Source organism: Pieris rapae, chromosome 12 (assembly GCF_905147795.1).
Source record: "Pieris rapae chromosome 12, ilPieRapa1.1, whole genome shotgun sequence".
NCBI lineage: Eukaryota > Metazoa > Arthropoda > Insecta > Lepidoptera > Pieridae > Pieris > Pieris rapae.
The window spans coordinates 3,688,933-3,695,794 of record NC_059520.1 but is presented as its reverse complement, the minus strand read 5'-3'; the positions used below and the strand labels follow the sequence as shown (position 1 = coordinate 3,695,794).

Sequence of the window (6,862 nt, the reverse complement as noted above, 5' to 3'; positions counted from 1 at the left end):
TCAAATGACAGTCTTGTGCCGAGTGCCGACGCGGATAGCGGTCGACCGCGTTACGTGAGACAGTTCGCACGTCAGAAACTTTACGTGTATGATAACAAAGTTAAAGCTTTGTTAGCTATAATATTAAAATAATTTGTGTCTTTGTTTTAGTGAAAATTATTCAGTGCAATATAAGCTTTATTGTGGTAAGTGAAATTTAGTTTTAGGGGTAAGTCCGCACGGTCAGTGGCAGACTAGTCGTCGCTGTCTCCGATTTTATCTTTGCTGATAAGAAGTTATTTATGCTGCAATATAAATATTGAGAAATAGTGGCGTTATTAATAATGTAGTAGTAAAATGATGGCGATTTTTCGTGGTCCCGTATTAAGTTCGTACGTAAGTTCCGTAAAGGGAATGACGCTTTAGTGATTAGTCTGTGCATTGCTCATTAGATAAGTTTGAAGAACAGCTTTCTGTGGGTGACGAAAAACATATTATTGCTCATAGAATAGAGTTTCATGTAGAAGAGAAATAAATGTGTTTTGTAATTTACATAATATATATTTACGACATCTTGAAATAACTACGTACACAAATCTTGAATCTCTCTTAAAAGTTTTCGTAGCAATAAAAAACACCTCGTTTCCTCTTCCTACAAATTTTCGCATCGAAATTTTGCTGAGACGTCTACGGTACAAAAACACTGTTATATTATGTCCTGCTATATTGTTGCATATAGTAATGATATTGGAAAATTGTATCTGCCTATTAAAATTAAATTTAATTAATATTTTAAAAGAGCATTACATAAAGTTATCGCTACCATAAAATACTAAGGACATAAATTTATCTTTATACAGTAATACCTACCTACGTTAGAAGAATTATCGTGTTTCACACACATTTAATGGTTTAGAATACATACGAAGGAATAGATTTTTTTTTAATCTGAGGTGCCACAGATTTGAAGACGACAGTATGAGAGTATGTGGAATGAAAGTAGTAACTATGTGGAATATGTAGTCTATTAGTCTAGTTATTCAAAGGGGACACGCTGCCAGTATCTTCGGAACCTTGCCTAAAGGGACTCCTTTTAATTATATATTTTAAGGTTAGTTTAATTTATTATGTTGTTTAATTCAGAACTATTAAATATTGATTCTAAATTCAAATTTAATTGCAGAGTAAAGCCCGTTTTTGGTCCTAAATAACAGAAAATATGCTCTTAACAAACCCCTGCCTTAGCTATAAAACCTGGAGCGTCTACATAATATTACCTAGGTACCTACTTAATGGTCCTATGGTCTGGCAAGCTAGGGTTTTGTAAACTTCAAAGTACTTAATTTAAAAATTCTAATAGTAGTTCATAAATAAAATAATTAAAAAAGCCGCATATCTATTATAAATGTATTTAAAATATTTTGTATATATTGATATACTAAGCATAAATAATATAGTTTCAATTTTAGCCTACCTTTTAGTCTTCTATAGATTGCACTTATGGAGCGCGCAAATATATGATGTTTCATCCCTTCGATTTGCAGGTCAAAAATGCAAATCTCGTCTTAAGATTGCATAGTTCATTTAAAGTTAAATTTAGTTCGTTATTGTTAAACCTTTCGAAAAATTATAACTTTAGATTGTATCTGTTTTAATAAGTTTTTTAAAAAGCAATACGGCTTAAAAAACGTGTATAGTTATATGTTTGTTACATTCAAGGAAATTAATGTACACTGTACACATGTAGCACTATTCATTGTTGTTGATCATAATAAAGAATCTTTGAAATTGAATTGATTGATTCTGGCCAAACGTCCAGTTCTGGCTAAAACTGTTAAAATATTTTATACTTACATAAAAATGAAGAGATGGTAATTTGCATTCAGCTATAGCTGTGGATTCCCCTATAGGAACACTCCTAAAGCTAAAGCTGTGTAGCGCTTTAAGGAGTTTTTAGTACTCTTGAGTGTTTAGAGGAGTTAATAGGATTAACTCAGTTTTATCATCGGACGTCAAGCCAGAATAAAATACCATCCGTATCAACTCGACGTCCGTCGTTCCACAATTGAGCGTTTCTTAACGCAGTTTTTGTAGCGCTTCACTACTAAAACTGCCCGCTGTAGTATTTCCGGATCAAATTTTTAAAAGGCCGGCAACACACTTGCGAGCCTTCCGACAATATGAGTGTCCATTGCGGTACCACTTAATAAAACGTTTGCCCCCTGTTACATAAAAAATTATAATTGTTATGAAATAAATAAATAAACTAACTCATGTTTATATCTTTTGTAATTTAAATATATCTCATAGAAAACACGCATTATTTTGCAGGGGTGTGAGATTTAAACATGAATAAATTTGATATATTTGAACAGGCAACCCTAAATTATCTGAACTTTATGTATCGAAACGTACCTTGCATTCAAGCTCGGAATAGTAATGTCGATAACCTGAACCTTTTGTCAAAATAGGGTTTCAATTCAGTCCTTTGTTAATATTTAGGTTATCTGTATGGACAACTTTTTTATAATCAATTAAAGCCCCGAAAGAAGTCTGTAATGACTGAATTAGTTATGTGTAATGTAAGACTAAAAGCATTTATTCGTGGAGCTATTTTAAAAACGTGTATACTACTTATGTACACGCGTTAGAAGTTAAACTTCTTTGGCGTGATAAGATAAAACCCTTTCAAAAAACCTTTGGCCTTATTATACGTTTGTAGAAAAATCTACACGACCAATAGAAAAAAATATTCTCATAATTTATTCCTTAATGCGCCAAAAGAGTTATATATAAGGGTTATAACTTCAAAAACACAAACTACAAACACTTCTAATTTCTTGACTATCCATAACTTCAGGATGTCGATTTTTTGTGACGGTGTGCGCGCATATCGTAGAAATTTACTCTCATCATTTTTCCCTAAAATAACAAAAACTATCTTATGAAGTCCGATATTGTCAAAGATTAAAATGATAGCTTGTTTTATTAAAATGATAGCATGTTTTATAAATTAAAATCGAATTAATACCTACGTTGTTGCTGTTTATATGATTGTAGAACAAAATTGCTTACGATATAAAATGCTAGTGACTCAACCACGTCGTGACTTCTTTAGAACTTTTAGATGAACAAGTCCGTAACTCGAAGCTCTCAGTAAGGTGATTTTTATCCTTTATTTTTTAAATTCTGAGACATGCTCCTTCGAAAGCATAACGTTATACGTTACTCGCAAATATAACGTATACCCGTGGAGGATTGTTTTTTGATCGCTTGACTAGGATTTATCCGTTAAGCGAAAAAATATTAGGATTACATATTAACTCAGTCAGTGCTTCTTACAATTAGTCATTTGCTGATTGGTCTTATACGTTTATTATTTATATTCCTAGTGTCCCGTTTTTATTTTGTCACTGTCATATATTACATACCATGACCTACTATACTATTTTTGTAATTATCAGAATTTAAAGCATTGACGCGTGTCTCCCGGGATGGTCGATGGACAACCGACAAAGACCGTGGGACAATGGGACGATTGAATGACAAAAGCCGCTCCGGTCCACTGCAACTTGCTCCACCATAGCATAAAAACCGGTCAAGACCGAGCCGGCAACGGCTTTGTGTCAAAATCATGTTTAAACCTCGAATTCTGTTATAACTGGCCAGTTTTAAAGTATGCTACTAAGACGGAATTCGCAATCGCATATTTAAAGAATGTAGAAATTTAAATATGGAAGCCGACAAATCGTTAGGGCAATCAGAAAATTTATATAATATCGTCAGTCATACAAACCGTAATTTTGTTGCGTTTATCACAGGACTGCATTCGTATATGTCTTTAGTTTTTATTGTTAGGATTGCATGTTATTTATCTATACTTTTACGTTTACTAAATTAGTTAAAATTAAAAAATAACGTGTCCAAAGAGACGCCGAATTTTAACAGTAATAACATTAAACGTTCGTAATGAAATGAAGTCAGAATTTATAACAAATTCGTTCCCTAGAGAAATAACGAGATATACAGTTACTCGTATATTGATTAATCAAAACGGAACGGAATGAAAATATAAGAGAATATACTATACTGTACAAACATACAATCAATGTATGGAAATTATAATCGATAAAAGCATGACAATAATGTTGCCTTATATTATAAAAATAATAAGAGATTAAATATCAACTGAATTAATGATACATTGTTGTGAAACACTTGTAATACGTTTTAAATCAAATGTCAGACCAATTTTGTCAAAAAGAATTGTAATAAGTACAATTGTTGTTCATTGACTATTATTATAGACTATCGTTACCAATGTCATAGATTACAGGTTCAGACCAAAAACATAGAGCAAGCTATAGACTATTAACGTTAAAATTAATTTCTTAAATCAATGATCAATTGGCTTATTCCGTGTAATAAATTTGTATATATCGGACATAAAAGAATCCGCCATCCGGAAATCTGGGCATTCACCTTGTCTGATTTTATAGTTATTTAACTGTATAGCTTAATTTCATAAATCATTTCTAATTCTTTCACTTTATAGAAACGAATCTCATGTTCAATGCGAACACGAAAAGGAAAAAGAGTAATTATTCGCTAGTCATTATAGCTTATTAGCGTTTCTGAATTGACGTTTCCACATTTATGCATAAATGAATTATAAGATGCGTTCTATCAGAGGAAAGTGAAGATTCATCTTGTATACAGCGGGCTTACCGCGTAATATTAGCTATATTTAATATTAAGGTTTCGTACAATGTAATAGCGATTTTGCTATTATTAATATAGGCTTTGTATATAGAAGGTGTTTTCATAATTTGTATTCCGATCTATTGAGCGGCTCTGCTTAACGATTTACTGCCGTCCTCAGATTCGGCAGTCATGAGTAAGTATATGGCGAGAGAACTTTGCGGTATTTGCTACCGCGGCTAATAAATAGTCCACCCAATCACATAACAAATAGCCTAACAATAACCAACATAAATTTTAAATTAAAAAACGACTTAAAAGTATTTTAAGTAGACTACACATGCATTTGTCGCACTCCTAAACAAGACTGCTATGGTTACATTATTACTAACCACAGCGGTTTTCTAATGTAACAGATTGTAATATATGTACTATATTATTTTGTAAAATAAAGAGTAAAAAAAATTCGGCTTATTAGTAAATATATATAATAAATAGTTTATATAAAATCCGGCAAAGTCATAGCTGTATTGAACAAGTAATGGATGGAAATGTCGAAAAACAAAGATGAATGGGATAAGCTATAGGAGGTCTATACCCAAGATGGAATTTCGACCCGACAATCAAAGGCCAATCACTTTATATAATGTAATTACATTCTTAATAAATGTTGTATTCGTGTTGCGATGTAAATTTTATTTGTATATGTAAATAAATAACTTAGAATAATACAAAAATCCCTTCGGATCCAATTTTTCGACAGTTCTTTTGACTGACCTTTGATTTCAATGGCAAATGGCATGTAAACTTGGAAGCATATTTTTTTCTGACGTTTATAAGTGTACGCATTAAATAATAATAAATTATATTTAGTTTTTTTTTAATAAATGTTTCACTGCCCTATGCATTTATAAATCAGTCCCTAACTTAACGATAAAAATTGCAGCGGAACCACACCTTTGATATATTATCTGTGATTTGAGGTGACTAAATAGAAAGAATTGAAATAACATATTGATTTCTATAAACATTTTGAGGCACACGTGCAAAAACTTATAAGGACAAAGACAATTCCATGACATTTAATATTCAGATAAACAAAACACGGTTTTTGACTGTTTTCTATTGTACGTTATAATATTAAGTCTCGATAACGACTGTTTAGTAATTGTTCATTATATGACCTTTTTAATGTTCAGAAATGAAACTGGTTTGAAAAATATCTCAATTAATTTATGTTCTGTCCCACTTTTACACAGATTACATGTCACGGTCGATAACTATGCTATTAAGTATGTTATATTAGTGTTATGATAACAGTTACAAATATTTAAAGCTTGAAACATTTTTAACTTAACATTCAATTTCATACGACTTTAATAATTAACGGGTAGTCCGAAAAGTAATAAAAGTCACCTCAATTATTATTGGAAATAAAAAAGCTACTTTTTGCAAAGCGGAGAACTTCTCTGCAGTTTAGCTGTCCCTGGTGCCAGGTGTTAGAGAGGGGCTATAAAAAAGAAAATGAAAAATTAAACAGCAAAATTTTTTTATATGTATTTCATAATATTTATATATTTTTGCAGTCGAAATATGTGTGTATCAGCCAATTACTTATATAGAAATATATCAAAAAGCGGGGCACGTACGTATGGTGTTTTTATTAACTTACTATAATAAAATAATCTGCGGCGTTGCGCTGTGTCGAAGGTATGTAATAGGTTATTCTCGGTATCAATATACCTGTGTACAGAACGCGTACAATATTACATAAATTATCTTATTACGCTCGGGGTCATTGTGTTTGCGACTTTGTATCTATTACAAGATACATATATACATACCAAATACCTATTTCACACAAAATCAATAATTTTTATTAAGTTTTTTTTTGTTTTAAATGCGAGGTCTTAAAACGAATGGGTGGAGTGCATCCTTTGGGTTCGGGGTGAACATTCTATTGTCTCTTAACTATTCTTCTTTAAAGGAATGTGGTCAGGTCAGTCTGTGACGATAGCCATATTTTTATGTGCATCTCTGGCATTTAAACCCCGTTCGACCATTTACCATAAATAATTAGATTTCAGTACTAAAACTTTCATATGATAATCATAATTAAATCTTTAAATTGGGATGTTGATACTATTTATTTCCGTTACATTGACTGCAGGTTATATACAGC

The 6,862-nt window shown here is 31.6% G+C and overlaps 1 protein-coding gene across 1 annotated transcript in view; it reads left to right on the top strand.

The window, feature by feature from the left end:
* Positions 1-6,862, top strand: part of LOC110998488 (extracellular sulfatase SULF-1 homolog) — a 67,834-nt gene continuing 60,972 nt past the window's right edge. Inside the window, exon 1 of the mRNA XM_045630383.1 lies at positions 1-185. The gene's annotated coding sequence lies outside the window, so the exon portion shown is untranslated. The remainder of the gene's footprint in view (positions 186-6,862) is intronic.